The sequence below is a fragment of the Tamandua tetradactyla genome, chromosome 17 (assembly GCF_023851605.1).
Source record: "Tamandua tetradactyla isolate mTamTet1 chromosome 17, mTamTet1.pri, whole genome shotgun sequence".
Taxonomy (NCBI): domain Eukaryota; kingdom Metazoa; phylum Chordata; class Mammalia; order Pilosa; family Myrmecophagidae; genus Tamandua; species Tamandua tetradactyla.
This window is the reverse complement of record NC_135343.1, coordinates 34,397,909-34,414,510: the sequence shown is the minus strand read 5'-3', so window position 1 is coordinate 34,414,510 and position 16,602 is coordinate 34,397,909. Positions and strand designations below refer to the sequence as shown.

Genomic DNA, 16,602 nt, shown 5'->3' with positions numbered 1-16,602 from the left:
TCTATCTTTATGCCAATACCATGCTGTTTTGACCACTGTGGCTTCATAATATGCCTTAAAGTCAGGCAGCGCGAGACCTCCAGCTTCGTTTTTTTCCCTCAAGATGTTTTTAGCAATTCGGGGCACCCTGCCCTTCCAGATAAATTTGCTTATTGGTTTTTCTATTTCTGAAAAATAAGTTGTTGGGATTTTGATTGGTATTGCATTGAATCTGTAAATCAATTTAGGTAGGATTGACATCTTAACTATATTTAGTCTTCCAATCCATGAACACGGTATGCCCTTCCATCTATTTCGGTCTTCTGTGATTTCTTTTAGCAGTTTTTTGTAGTTTTCTTTATATAGGTTTTTTGTCTCTTTAGTTAAATTTATTCCTAGGTATTTTATTCTTTTAGTTGCAATTGTAAATGGGATTCGTTTCTTGATTTCCCCCTCAGCTTGTTCATTACTAGTGTATAGAAATGCTACAGATTTTTGAATGTTGATCTTGTAACCTGCTGCTTTGCTGTACTCATTTATTAGCTCTAGTAGTTTTGTTGTGGATTTTTCCGGGTTTTCAACGTATAGTATCATATCGTCTGCAAACAGGGATAGTTTTACTTCTTCCTTTCCAATTTCGATGCCTTGTATTTCTTTTTCTTGTCTAATTGCTCTGGCTAGAATCTCCAACACAATGTTGAATAATAGTGGTGATAGTGGACATCCTTGTCTTGTTCCTGATCTTAGGGGGAAAGTTTTCAATTTTTCCCCATTGAGGATGATATTAGCTGTGGGTTTTTCATATATTCCCTCTATCATTTTAAGGAAGTTCCCTTGTATTCCTATCCTTTGAAGTGTTTTCAACAGGAAAGGATGTTGAATCTTGTCAAATGCCTTCTCTGCATCAATTGAGATGATCATGTGATTTTTCTGCTTTGATTTGTTGATATGGTGTATTACATTAATTGATTTTCTTATGTTGAACCATCCTTGCATACCTGGGATGAATCCTACTTGGTCATGATGTATAATTCTTTTAATGTGTTGTTGGATACGATTTGCTAGAATTTTATTGAGGATTTTTGCATCTATATTCATTAGAGAGATTGGTCTGTAGTTTTCTTTTTTTGTAATATTTTTGCCTGGTTTTGGTATGAGGGTGATGTTGGCTTCATAGAATAAATTAGGCAGTTTTCCCTCCACTTCGATTTTTTTGAAGAGTTTGAGGAGAATTGGTACTAATTCTTTCTGGAACGTTTGGTAGAATTCACATGTGAAGCCATCTGGTCCTGGACTTTTCTTTTTAGGAAGCTTTTGAATGACCAATTCAATTTCTTTACTTGTAATTGGTTTGTTGAGGTCATCTATGTCTTCTTGAGTCAAAGTTGGTTGTTCATGTCTTTCCAGGAACCCGTCCATTTCCTCTAAATTGTTGTATTTATTAGCGTAAAGTTGTTCATAGTATCCTGTTATTACCTCCTTTATTTCTGTGAGGTCAGTAGTTATGTCTCCTCTTCCATTTCTGATCTTATTTATTTGCATCCTCTCTCTTCTTCTTTTTGTCAATCTTGATAGGGGCCCATCAATCTTATTGATTTTCTCATAGAACCAACTTCTGGTCTTATTGATTTTCTCTACTGTTTTCATATTTTCAATTTCATTTATTTCTGCTCTGATCTTTGTTATTTCTTTCCTTTTGCTTGCTTTGGGATTAGTTTGCTGTTCTTTCTCCAGTTCTTCCAATTGAACAGTTAATTCCTGCATTTTTGCCTTTTCTTCTTTTCTGATATAGGCATTTAGGGCAATAAATTTCCCTCTTAGCACTGCCTTTGCTGCATCCCATAAGTTTTGATATGTTGTGTTTTCATTTTCATTTGCCTCGAGGTATTTACTAATTTCTCTTGCAATTTCTTCTTTGACCCACTCGTTGTTTAAGAGTGTGTTGTTGAGCCTCCAGGTATTTGTGAATTTTCTGGCATTCCACCTATTATTGACTTCCAACTTCATTCCTTTATGATCCGAGAAAGTATTGTGTATGATTTCAATCTTTTTAAATTTGTTAAGACTTGCTTTGTGACCCAGCATATGGTCTATCTTTGAGAATGATCCATGAGCACTTGAGAAAAAGGTGTATCCTGCTGTTGTGGGATGTAATGTCCTATAAATGTCTGTTAAGTCTAGCTCCTTTATAGTAATATTCAGATTCTCTATTTCTTTATTGATCCTCTGTCTAGATGTTCTGTCCATTGATGAGAGTGGGGAATTGAAGTCTCCAACTATTATGGTATTTGTGTCTATTTCCCTTTTCAGTGTTTGCAGTGTATTCCTCACGTATTTTGGAGCATTCTGGTTCGGTGCATAAATATTTATGATTGTTATGTCTTCTTGTTTAATTGTTCCTTTTATTAGTATATAGTGTCCTTCTTTGTCTCTTTTAACTGTTTTACATTTGAAGTCTAACTTGTTGGATATTAGTATAGCCACTCCTGCTATTTTCTGGTTGTTATTTGCATGAAATATCTTTTCCCAACCTTTCACTTTCAACCTATGTTTATCTTTGGGTCTAAGATGTGTTTCCTGTAGACAGCATATAGAAGGATCCTGTTTTTTAATCCATTCTGCCAATCTATGTCTTTTGATTGGGGAATTCAGTCCATTAACATTTAGTGTTATTACTGTTTGGATAATATTTTCCTCTGCCATTTTGCCTTTTGTAGTATACATATCATATCTGACTTCCCTTCTTTCTACACTCTTCTCCATACCTCTCTCTTCTGTCTTTTTGTGTCTGACTCTAGTGCTCCCTTTAGTATTTCTTGCAGAGCTGGTCTCTTGGTCACAAATTCTCTCAGTGACTTTTTGTCTGAGAATGTTTTAATTTCTCCCTCATTTTTGAAGGACAATTTTGCTGGATATAGGAGTCTTGGTTGGCAGTTTTTCTCTTTTAGTAATTTAAATATATCATCCCACTGTCTTCTAGCCTCCATGGTTTCTGCTGAGAAATCTACACATAGTCTTATTGGGTTTCCCTTGTATGTGATGGATTGTTTTTCTCTTGCTGCTTTCAAGATCCTCTCTTTCTCTTTGACCTCTGACATTCTAACTAGTAAGTGTCTTGGAGAACGCCTATTTGGGTCTAATCTCTTTGGGGTGTGCTGCACTTCTTGGATCTGTAATTTTAGGTCTTTCATAAGAGTTGGGAAATTTTCAGTGAAAATTTCTTCCATTAGTTTTTCTCCTCCTTTTCCCTTCTCTTCTCCTTCTGGGACACCCACAACACGTATATTTGTGCAGTTCATATTGTCCTTGAGTTCCCTGATACCCTGTTCAAATTTTTCCATTCTTTTCCCGATAGTTTCTGTTTGTTTTTGGAATTCAGATGTTCCATCCTCCAAATCACTAATTCTATCTTCTGTCTCTTTGAATCTATCATTGTAGGTATCCATTGTTTTTTCTATCTTTTCTACTTTGTCCTTCACTTCCATAAGTTCTGTGATTTGTTTTTTCAGTTTTTCTATTTCTTCTTTATGTTCAGCCCATGTCTTCTTCATGTCCTCCCTCAATTTATCGATTTCATTTTTGAAGAGGTTTTCCATTTCTGTTCATATATTCAGCATTGGTTGTCTCAGCTCCTGTATCTCATTTGAACTATTGGTTTGTTCCTTTGACTGGGCCATATTTTCAATTATTTGAGCGTGATCCGTTATCTTCTGTTGGCGTCTGCGCATTTAGACAGATTTCCCTGGGTATTGGATCCAAAAGTTTGGAAGATTTTTCTGTGAAATCTCTGGGTTCTGTTTTTCTTATCCTGCCCAGTAGGTGGCACTCGTGGCTCACGTTTGTCTGCGGGTCCCACCAGTAAAAGGTGCTGTGGGACCTTAAACTTTGGAAAACTCTCGCCGTCCGAGAGGTTCGCTGTCCGAAGCGGCTTGAGCCGGCCCGGGGTCCGAACGCAGGGAGGGTTGCTGGCCGCTGCAGCCCGGGAAAGAGCCCGTCTGAATTTCCTAGTCGGCCCAGGGCGACAAGCGTGGAGGGAGGGCGCCAGCGGCAGCGGCCCACCCGGGAGAGTGCACGTTCCCGGGGAGTCACGGGTTTGGAAGGGGCCTCCCCCACCCGTCACCGTTCTCCGCGGCCTGGGGATTTCCAATCCAATTCTCTCAGTTGGTACGGGGGGCCACGCATGGTGTGGGCGCCAGCCGCCGCGGTTTCAGGGGACCGCCTCTCCAATTCTCCCAGCCGGCCCAGGAAGGGGGAAGGGAGTGACTCCGGCCGCTTGCCGCCCCGCTCGGTGAGGCCCGCGCGCCTCGGTGATCTCACCCGAGCTGCTTCTCTCAGCCAGCCAGCCATTCCAGGATGGGGTACACTGTCTTTTTTATCTCTGTTGTGGCTCTGGGCGCTTTCTGTATCGTTTCTACTCCCCTAGTAGCTGTCCTGGGGAAGAAACTAAGATCTGCGCGTCTTACTAAGCCGCCATCTTCTCCGGAATTGGAAGACTGTTTTTAAAGTAATAGTACACTGTGCTTTTGGAGATGAGGATGCTTTCACACTTGGCTGCAGGGAATATAAATTGGAGCAACTTTTCTGGAGGCAATTTGGAATATAAACCAAACCTCTAAAAATGTGCATGTCTGTCAACCCAGTGATTCTACTTCTGGGAATTATCCCAGGAAAATGATTAAGGATGTGAGCAAAAATTTAGCTAAAGGGTATTCCTTGACTTGTTTCTGTCAAATAACCTAAATGTTCAGTAATAAGGAATAAGTTACATAAATCATCATTCATTCACAAAATAAAAAAATACAATTTGTTTGGAAGTATAAAAAATAAAAAATTACAAAGCCATATGTACAGTTCAAATTCCACTGTTATAAAGCTGCAGATGCTATGTCTTCACTAAGTTCCTGGCCTGAGTTCAGTTTTCTGATTTGTAGATAGAGCTTCATGTAGATGCGGCTAGATGTAAACTGTGGTTTTCCCAAAACAAGTCAGTAGCTGGTTTGTGTGGTTCCCATGCCTGGAATGGCCTCATCTGCCCTGCCCAAGTTCCTTATGACCTCTCTTATTACACTATTTATGGTAGTGTAAATTTGTAAAACCTCTTTGGAGGGTTATTTAACATACAAATGCCCAAAAATATAGGTACTAGAATGTTTGCTATAATATTGTGCATAATAGTCAAAAAAAAAAAAAAAGGAGGAGCGGGAGGGCATACATGACCATGAGAGTTTAGACAAAATAAATAATGGTATATCCAATAGAACACTATATGACCACTAAAAGCAATGAGAAATCTCTATATGTAGTGACATGAAAAATAACTCAGAATGTTTAAAGAAAAAAAAAAACCTGAGAAAAGTAACTATACAATAATAATGATTGATACATATTAAGCACTTACTATCTTCCAGACATTGTGCTTTACAGAAGTTCATTTAAGCCCCACAATAATCCTATGATGTAGGACTGTGAAATTAATCTGTTTCTTAAACAGATAAAAAATAAAATATAAAGAAGGTGAAGAATTTAACTTTAACAAGCAAAGAGGTCAGTTGAATGCTCCAGTGAGAAAGTGCAGAATTCCTTCCTCTCAAATCAAGCAGGGAAAAGTTTAAAGCAGTTACCATAAAAATTAAGTAAAGGTAAAACTTGTAAGATTCTTAAGGGACGGGAAGATCAACAGGTTGTGAAAACAAATCCAAGCTGAAATGTGTGGACGTTGAATCCCCACTACATAGCAAGCAAATCCCACCAAATAGAAGGGGCTCATTTTCTTAACTGGCAGGCCAGATGGAATCCCCAGGAGGTGCACACTCTGTTATTGGACCAAGACCATGGATCCTTTTACTCAACGCACTCTATAACCAATTCCTGAGACATTGGGGTTTCAAAGATAGAAAGAGCTTATTACTAGGTGCGTAGGAGGAGAGCAGATGGCCTAGCGGCCCCAAATCTGTCTCCCCCAGTTCAAGGTTTTTAAGCATTTTAGCAAGGGGAGATGAGGTCATTTTGAATAGCAAGTTCAAAGCACAAAAGGAGACAGTGTTTTCATTATCATTTCAATAGGAGATCATAAACTGAAAGGGGGGTGGCAGAGCTATCACTTCAGTACTATAGGTGTAAGCTAAAAGGAAGGAAGACAAGTTATCTTTCAATAGCAGAAACTAGCTGATATGATCTACAAATGTCCCGGGTTGAGGCTAATTAATGGCTGACTTCTTCATTAGAATTAGGGCCTTTGCCCTCAAGAAAATGACCAGATAAAGGGTAAAACAGCTCTTAGAGTCACAAAGGCACAAGATAGGCGCTTTTACACTCTTTTCAGATATCATAGCAGGTGAACTACAGTTTAGGGATTTCAGGTATTCCCCTGTCTACTCCAATAGCTGAGAAAACAAAAAGAAGTATGATTCAGTAATTAAAATCATCCTTTAAATCCTAATTTCTCGGTTACACCTCCACCCCACCCCCTATCACCCATTCCCCATTTGGGATCTCTGACTGAAAACCCTGAATCATAACCCCCCAATCTCAAGTCTTTGACTGACAACCCTGAACACATAACATCAAGATATCAGTTTCAAAATAAATCTGTTCCCCTCACTTGGATAACAACTGCCCGCCAATAAACTTACACAGGATGAAGATATGAATATTGTTTTAATGACACCAGAAATAGTAACAAATTTTGAACTCACTATGTGTGCATGCATTCTGTTTTTAAGACATTTGAAATATTTTAGAGAATCTGGACAGGCTAGAAAAACCCTGGCATTTCAGACAATTTCAACTGAAATATCGAGGATTTGACCAATTAAGGATGTAGTAAATGCTTAAATGCGTAAGTGAATTTGGTTAATGTATAAGTTTCATTTTCATGCTATACAGATGCTTAAGAACATTTGACGTACTAGATTTACACTAAAAACACCATAGCATTTGTTGAGTGTTACTACTTTCCCAGGCATTGTTCCAAATGCTTTGTATGCCCTAACTCAATCAAGTAAAGCTCACACAACTTGATGAGGTGTGTGCTATTGTTACTTCCATTTTCAGATAATACAATGGAGGCAAAGAGAGTTACATGGCTTGCCCAAACCCACACAACCAGTTAGTAGCAGAGCCAGACTTTCAACTTCTGCATACTGACTAGAAGCCCATGCTCCTATCCAATGCCCTTAAGTGTTCAGGAAGAGTCCGCTGGTTAGAGTGCAAATCTGCCTTCTCATAGGTGTGAAGTACCCAAGACAATCAGATACAGTAAAGTGTGAATAATGTGTGAATTTGACATATTTAAGGATATTTAACAAATGAAGTTTATAAACAGTGTTAAAACGTGTCAGAGAATTTGTTAGATTTGTATACTTTTGTGACTTTAATGTACGATGCTTAAAAATTCAACAGCATTTATAAATAGCATTTGAATGGGAAATTTAAACTGTCAAATTAATAAATTCACTGAACATTATAATCAAAGAATAAATGAAAGTGTTTTATCATAAAATCAAAATATTGCTAAATGAGTTTGAGAATTGTGTTTAAATGCTTAACAACTAGGCTTGAAATGTACAGCCCCTAACAGTGCTTATACATGGGCACAATTGTGATTGAAAATGAAAGTTTAGGGTCATATATGTCACTAGAAGGAAAACCGTAGAATGAAACATGAGACTATAATATAGTGAACCCTCTGCAGGGTGAAAATGTTCTAGAATTGATTCTGGTGATGAATGCACAACTCTGTGAATATAGCAGAAGATATTGATGGTACATTTTAGATGGGTCGTGTGCTGGTTTGAAAGGAAGTATGCCCCCTAAGAAAAGCCATGTTTTAATACAAATCCCATTTCATAAAGGTAGAATAATCCCTATTCAATACTGTATATTTGAAACTGTAATGAGATCATCTCCCTGGATGATGTGATTTAGTCAAGAGTGGTTGTTAAACTGGATTAAGGGACAACATGTCTCCACCCATTTGGGTGGGTCTTGATTGGTTTACTGGAGTCCTATAAAAGAGGAAATATTTTGGAGAATGAGAGATTCAGAGAGAGCAGAACAATGAAGCCATGAGATGCATAGAGTCCACGAGCCAGCAACCTTTGGAGATGAAGAAGGAAAACACCTCCCGGGGAGCTTCACGAAATAGGAAGCCAGGAGAGAAAGCTAGCAGATGACGCCATGTTCGCCATGTGCCCTTCCAGCTGAGAGAGAAGCCCTGACTGTTTTTGCTATGTGCTGTTTCACTTGAGAGAGAGACCCTGAACTTCATCGGCCTTCTTGAACCAAGGTATCTTTCCCTGGATGCCTCTGATTGGACATTACTATAGACTTGTTGTAATTGGGACATTTTCTCGGCCCTAGAACTGTAAACTAGCAACTCATTAAATCACCCCTTTTAAAAGCCATTCCGGACTTCCGGAGAAGATGGCGGCTTAGTAAGACGCGCGGGTCTTAGTTCCTCCTCCAGAAAAGCAACTAAAGAAACAGAAACAATACGAAACAGTTCCCGGAGTCACGACAGAGACCAAAAAGACAGCGTACCCCATTCTGGAACAGCTGAACGGGCAGGGAGAATCTGCTGCAGTGAGATACCCGAGGGGCGCACGATTTCCCGGCCGGGGCGGCCGGCGACTGGGGTCCCCTCCACGCACGTGGCTCCCCGGTCTGACTGGGAACGTTGGATAGCGGGGCCCTCCAGTCCCGCTTGGCGTTTCGGGCCAGCTGGGCAATTAGGACCGGCACTCTCCCAAGCCGCGGCGGCTAGCGACCCCCGCCTCCATGCGCGGTTTCCCGGGCCGACTGCCGTGCAGACAGACGCGCGCCACGAGCGCCACCTACTGGGCAGGAAAAGAAAAACAGAGCCCAGAGATTTCACAGAAAAACCTTTCAACCAGCCGGGTCCCACACCCAGGGAAATCTGATCAAATGCCCAGACACCAGCAGAAAATAATGGATGACGCTCGGAAAATTGAAGATATGGCCCAGTCAAAGGAACAAACCAATAGTTCAAATGAGATACAGGAGCTGAGACAACTAATGCTGAATATACGAACAGAAATGGAAAAACTCTTCAAAAACCAAATCAATAAATTGAGGGAGGACATGAAGAAGACATGGGCTGAACAAAAAGAAGAAATAGAAAATCTGAAAAAACAAATCACAGAACTTATGGGAGTGAAGGACAAAGAAGAAAAAATGGAAAAAACAATGGATACCTACAATGGTAGATCTAAAGAGACAGAAGCTACAATTAGTGAACTGGAGGATGGAAAATCTGAATTCCAAAAAGAAACAGAAACTATAGGGAAAAGAATGGAAAAACTTGAGCAGGGGATCAGGGAACTGAAGGACAATATGAAGCGCACAAATATACGTGTTGTGGGTGTCCCAGAAGGAGAAGAGAAGGGAAAAGGAGGAGAAAAACTAATGGAAGAAATTTTCACTGAAAATTTCCCAACTCTTATGAAAGACCTAAATTTGCAGATCCAAGAAGTGCAGCGCACCCCAAAGAGAATAGACCCAAATAGGCGTTCTCCAAGACACTTACTAGTTAGAATGTCAGAGGTCAAAGAGAAAGAGAGGATCTTGAAAGCAGCAAGAGAAAAACAATCTGTCACATACAAGGGAAACCCAATAAGACTATGTGTAGATTTCTCAGCAGAAACCATGGAAGCTAGAAGACAGTGGGATGATATATTTAAATTACTAAAAGAGAAAAACTGCCAACCAAGACTCCTATATCCAGCAAAATTGTCCTTCAAAAATGAAGGAGAAATTAAAACATTTATAGACAAAAAGTCACTGAGAGAATTTGTGACCAAGAGACCAGCTCGGCAAGAAATACTAAAGGGAGCACTAGAGTCAGATACGAAAAGACAGAAGAGAGAGGTATGGAGTAAAGTGTAGAAAGAAGGAAAATCAGATATGATATATATAATACAAAAGCCAAAATGGTAGAGGAAAATATTATCCAAACAGTAATAACACTAAAAGTTAATGGACTGAATTTCCCAATCAAAAGACATAGAATGGCAGAATGGATTACGACCCAGCAATACCACTGCTAGGTATCTACTCAAGGGACTTAAGGGCAAAGACACAGACGGATATTTGCACACCAGTGTTTATAGCAGCATTATCTACAATTGCAAAGAAATGGAAACAGCCAAAATGTTCATCAACAGACGAGTGGCTAAACAAACTGTGGCGTATACCTACGATGGAATATTATGCAGCTTTAAGACAGACTAAACTTATGAAGCATGTAATAACATGGATGGACCTAGAAAACATTATGCTGAGTGAGTCTAGCCCAAAACTAAAGGACGAATACTGTAAGGTCCCACTGATGTGAACCGACATTCGAGAATCAGCTTGGAATATATCATTGGTAACAGAGACCAGCAGGAGTTAGAAACAGGGTAAGATAATGGGTAATTGGAGCTGAAGGGATACAGACTGTGCAACAGGACTAGATACAAAAACTCAAAAATGGACAGCACAATAATACCTAAGTGTAATGTAACTAGGTTGGAACACTGAATGAAGCTGCACCTGAAATATGGTTTTTTGTTTGTTTGTTTGTGTGTTTGTATCTTTTTTTTTTGTTTTTTTTCTTTTTCCTTTTTATATATATATATTATTAGTATTATTATTTTAATTCTCTTCTCTATATTAACATTCTATATCTTTTTCTGCTGTTTTGCTAGTTCTTTTCCTAAATCAATGCAAATGTACTAAGAAGTGATGATCATACATCTATGTGATGATACTAAGAATTACTGAGTGCATTTGTAGAATGGAATGATTTCTAAATGTTGTGTTAATTTCTTTTCTTTTTTTTGATTAATAAAAAAATTAAAAAAAAAAAAAAAAAGCCATTCCGTTTCTGGTATATTGCATTCCAGCAGCTAGCAAACTAGAACAAGTTGTAGGGTATATGAATTTATTTCATTAAAATTGCTTAAAAAAAAAGAATGAACGCATGCACTTAGCCATGTGCAAAAAAAAAAAAAAAAAAAAAAGTACAGCCCTGTTTTAGTTTGTAAGCTGCCAGAATGCAATATATCCTTAAAAAGGGAATTAAGTTGCAAGTTTGCAATTCTAAGGCCATGAAAATATCCAAACTAAGGCATCCACAGAGAGATACCTTGATTCAAGAATGTCTGATGGGTCCAGAACATCTCTGTCAGCTGGAAAGGCACATCCGCTAGCTTTCTCTCCTGACTGCTCCTTTCAAAAGGATTCCGTGGTGCTCTCTGCAGAAGATCTCTGGCTGTGTGGGCTCTCTCAGCTATGTCCGCTCTCCAGCTTTTCCCAAAATGGTTCCCTCTTAAAGTACTCCAGTAAATAACCTTACCTTGAAAAGGGGGAGACGCATCTCCATGGAAACCATTTAATCCAAAGTTACCACTCACAATTGGGTGGGTCACATCTCCATGGAAACAATCAAAAGATCCCACCCAAGCAATGTTGAACGAGGATTAAAGGATGTGGCTTTAACTATGTGATGATATTGTGAATTACTGATTATATATGTAGAGCGGAATGATCATATGTTAAGAATGTTTGTGTTTCTTGTCATATATTTTTTTTAATTTAAAAATTAATAAAAAACTTTTTTAAAAAGGACTTGGCTTTCCTGGGGTACATAATAGCTTCAAACCAGCACAAGCCCTTATAAATATCAATTGAGAGTTTTATGAGTCCCACAAAAGGTCCCTTCAAATATTTAAAATCTCAACTGACAACTGGTAGAGTTATAGCCCTATTTTACAAAGGGGAAAACTGAGATAAAGTGAAGTATCTTTCTAAATTGATAGAAGTAGGAAGTGGTGGACCCGGCAATCCAGCCCAGACAACACTAGACTGTGAAAGGCAACACAGTCCCTTGCGTGCCCATCTCACCTCACAGCATGTGAAGATTCCACTTCTATAGAAACATTATGAATATATATGACCTGGAGGAACTTACACCAATATAGTAACACTGGTCTTTCTGGGAGTGAGAATTATGGAGGGCTGTTATTTTATTTCTCTAATACTTATGATTTGAGTAAAAATTTCCCTATCCTTTCACCCCATGTTTAAACTATCTTTGCCTACAATTTTAAAGGGTTCACTTCCTGGTGTCCACCCATGCAAAAAAAAATTAAAAATCAATTAAAGTAATTCTAAACTCTTTTATATTTCACTTTTTTTCTGTGTTGTCAATCAGCATTCTGTGGCAATTTATTAATACCTACTTCATGGCCTTTAAAAAAAAATCCTTCTTTTGCTCCAAATACCCCCTCAAATGGACATCACTTCCTGATGAAATCTTTTCTTAGGCCCCCATCCCACACCCTATGGAATTACTTCTTCAGTTATGCTACCTTTGTACCTATTTTACGTGCTTTTCTCATTAAACTTACACTGAAGTGTAATTGTTTTTCTATTTCTCTGCCTCCCCTATTAGAATTTCTTGTGTTTTACCTGTCTTTGTTTTCCCAGGGTTTAACACAGAATCGGGTTGCTTAACCCAACATATTTTGCAGTGATGGAAGCTGAAGTCTACTTTGCACAGACAATTATACAGACTTTTTTATTCTTTCCTTACCAGCCTTACTACTGTCTTTCGGTCCTTTACCTTTTTTGGTGCACCTTCGGGGTATATATATGAGACAATGAGAAATTTGGGTTAAGATGGTGTCACAGAGCGCGAAAAATTTAACCGCGTCTCTGACAAAACGTTCCAAATATGCGGTCAGGGCGGCGAGAAGAAAACGAAAGCAGAAGCTCCCTAATTGCCACCCCTTGACCTGACGAGGGGCGAAAAACCTGCGGGGTTGCGGGATGGTGACCCTGTTTTAGAGCTTGCCTTCCTTCTTGGGAAGAGGGGTTCTTTCCTCTGCAAAAACACGAGTCCAGGGCCACAGTGGCTCAGCGGCAAGAACGCTTGCCTGCCATGCCAGAGGACCTGGGTTCGTTTCCCGGTGCCTGCCCATGTAAAAAAAAAAACAACACGAGTCCACTCTACCCGCCCACTTTGAGGAAGCCGTGTGGCCGGGAGCCGCTCTCCGGTGCCTCAGCCCTCCCCTGCGTCTCCTCCCCGGCGCCACCGCCCCCGATGCTCCGCCCAGTTCTGAGCCTCCACCCAGCCCTGCGTTCCCGCCTTCGAGGCTCCGCTCCCCAGGCCCCGCCCAGTTCTAAGCCTCCTCCCCGCCTTGCGCTTCCGTTCCTGACGCCCCGCCCCCGGGATCCCGCCCCGCCCCTGCGGCCCCTCCGGGTTCGGCCCTGCGCGAGGCGGAGCCTAGAGAAGGGTCTTCCTCCTCCTTCCGCTCCTCTGGTGAGTCCTCCTCTACCGGTCACTTCCTTCTCAGCGGTTGCCGGATCTCGAGGCAAACCCAGGGGGTGCCCCCATTGGGGACCTTCCAGGACCGGGTTCGGCCGGCGACGGGCGGCCTTGGGTTGGTCACCTCCTCTCAGGCGCATCTCTGCTGAGAGGACGGTCGAGGAGAGTGAGTCCTGAAGATCCGTTTGGGCATTTCCTCCACCTGGCTCCCCACCCCGACCCAAGTGAACGTGATAGGAAGGAAGTCGGTAAATAGATTGTCGAAAGGGGAAGAATGCAGTTGAGTTACGAAGTGCCTGGCCAAAGAAAAATCACGGAGCAAGCCCTTGAGAGTACTAAATTTTTCTGAAGCGAATTCATTGTGTTTAAAAATACAAATGGTTAAAATCACCACCTAAATGTAACTGATTTCAGACTGCCTTTTAATTAATTACAGCCTACAGGATGACTGTTCAGTACAGTAGACACCTGACCTGATGCTTGCAGACCAAGTTCGGAGGTAATATTTAGAGAAATTCAGGTACGAAGTAGGGAAATGATGTGTTGGTGTTTTCAGGGTTCCTTTCAGGCATCTAAAAGATACTGGGGGAAAAAACTTCAACCAATATATATCCCAGACATAATAAAAAAGTGACATGAAGCCACCGCCATCTAGGTTTCTTCATGTCTGAATGATATGTTTGTATTCCCAAGTTATTGTCTGCTGTAAGCCCTTGTAATCAAAATGAAGCCAGATGATTTAGCACATAAGTTTTCTGCCTATGTTATGGGAAACTGAAAACATTGTTTTCACACTTCTTGTAGGGAGTTTAAGGGGGGCGGGGAGGGGGACAATGCTTAGCACTTTCCTGGAATAATTATAAAAGCTGTCCTCCAGCTTCTGTGTATGTTTGCCTAAGGAATTGTGTAGTTTGGAAACATACTTCTAACTAACTATCTCTAGTGAAACCTTGTCCTTCAGAAATAATTCAGCGATAGTTGGTAACAAAGTGAAAGGTGTAGCTAACCATATATATCTATTATGCTGACAAGAACAAAGTGAAAATTCTTAGTGTAAGCGTCCATGCAAGTCTGATGGGGAAAGGAAATAGATAAGTTCTTGCTGTTTCTCCGTTCTTTCTGCCTCTGACATAAAGGATAGGTGGACATGGTTAACAGCCAGAATTGAAAAATAAATTATGAGAAAAGGAGAGTGTTCACAGATTTCTCTTTGAGAAGCCCCAGGAAGAAATTTTAAAATGGGAGGTTTATTTTTATTCTACTTATTAATAAAAGATGAATTGAAAACTGGACATTTTCTGTTCACTAAACAGAACTAATTATTATTTCATTTTTACAATTCTTTGAGCTTCCATGTCTTAGGATGCTTAAACTGAGAGTTGTCCCCCCATCCAACCTCTATATGTCTGTGATACGCACCCTCTATTAGCCTGAATATTGACAAACTCTGCCAGGCCTTAAAATGGAATATGACAAATGGGATTTCACTGCTAGGAACCTTATGTTTTCCAAGAGAATATCCAGCAACAATCATGAAGATAGTGACAAAATTTGAAGGAAAAAATGATTGTGAGATACAGTATGAATCATAGGGCAGTTTGATCAGGATGCATACGTAGCACCCTGCCTGAAGTGCAAGAGGAAACTCTAGCCCACTGCTCTCCATCAGCAGAGTTCTTTTGCAAGGTCGGGCATAATGACAGAAAATTGCTACTCTTAGTAATTAGATATAACCAAGATGTTGAGGAGCAGCAGCACAGTGCCAGAGGTGAGACCTCTGATGTGAACATCGCAACTTATTACTGGTAATAACTTCCTTTCCTATTTTACTTCTTTAATGTTTATTAAGCAAACATTAAAGTGCAGCTTGCATAGCAAAAAGGCAGCTGTGTATTCTCAGACATGCATAAGGCTATAACAGAGCGATACCAAAAATGAGTCTATTCCAACTTTTTTTAAGTGCTTTGAATAATTTCAGTGTTTTTAAATTTATAAAGACCTGTTTTATGCTTCAGCTTATGAACTATCCTGGAGAATGTTACCATGAACACTAGAGAAGAATGTATATCCTGGCGTTTTTGGGTGCAGTAACCTACATATGTCTGTTAGGTCTAATTCATTTATCAAGTTGTTTAACTTCTCTGTTTTTTTCTTGATCTTCTGTCTGGTTGTTCTTTCTATAGAGGAGAATGGTGTTATTGAAGTCTCCTACTATTATTGTTGAAAGATCTATCACTCCCTTCAGTTTAAAATGGCTCATTCCGGAATGGTACCAGCTTACTTATCATGGTTCTGAACAGGTAGAAGCAATTTCAATACATAGGTATGTTATCCATAGTAAATGCATGTATTTTTCCCTGTCCAATAGCAAATCACCTCTATCTGCTTGATAAAAATCGGGTTAAATTTTCAAAACTATACTTAAAATTAAGACACTTATTTTGCAAGATATATTAATAATCTTAAAAAAGTTTGTGATCTTTGATCCAATAACTGCCCTTTTAGGGATCTATCCAACAGAAATAGAAATTCAAGTAAAGATTTATATATAAAAGATTCTCACTGAAGTGTCATTTGTAAGGACGGAAATTGAAAACCTAACCTAAATCAATTTTAATAAAATTATTGTATAAATTGCTACATCAATTTATAATTATTTAAAAATTTGGTCATTTAAAATTTACTGGCACTCAAATGTTTTTCATGTTCACTTGATCATAAAAATATCATCCCAATTTTATAAAAATATATGTATGTATTGAGAAAAGATTGGAAGCGACATCAGACTATTAACTTGTAATTGCTGAAGAGTAGAATTTAGGCCATTTTCATTTTCTCTATACTTAAATTTTTTTTCATATTCTCTAATGATCATTTTTTATAGATAAGAAAATAATAAATTCTACTTTTAAAAAAGAAAAAATTTAGACAGTGTGTTAGGATTCTCTAGGGAAAGTTAATAAACCTTTCACTTCTTGATTCATAGCTGGTACAATAAAATATAGGGCTTATATATGGTAAGCCCTATATTCTAGAAATAATCTTAAACAATGACTACTTTAGAAATCAGTATGTCTCATTTTGCCTTCTCTTTTCTTTCATTCTTACCAACAACCTGGAAATGTTACCTGTGGTTGAGAGCCTGTTCCTACCAACATAGAATAATGTTAAAATGAATTAAGCCTAAATGCCTACACCTACATAGACTTAAAATGTTAACATTATTTAAAAAGATTAATAATACAAACCCAAAAAGCAGATTGTATGTGTAACAACATGTTTCCTTCTTT

At 39.2% G+C, this 16,602-nt stretch overlaps 1 long non-coding RNA gene across 3 annotated transcripts in view; it reads left to right on the top strand.

Moving 5' to 3' along the window:
• The window catches only part of LOC143660877 (uncharacterized), a 127,869-nt gene extending 112,050 nt beyond the window's left edge, over positions 1-15,819 (top strand). The window contains exons 5-6 of one of the 3 annotated variants that reach the window (XR_013164292.1): positions 13,749-13,832; positions 15,496-15,819. This is a non-coding gene — a long non-coding RNA (uncharacterized LOC143660877). Of the gene's footprint in view, positions 1-13,748; positions 15,473-15,495 lie in introns of those variants that run through there. The other 2 variants (XR_013164293.1, XR_013164291.1) reach the window with 2 other exon arrangements.
• The last annotated feature ends 783 nt before the right edge of the window (positions 15,820-16,602 follow it).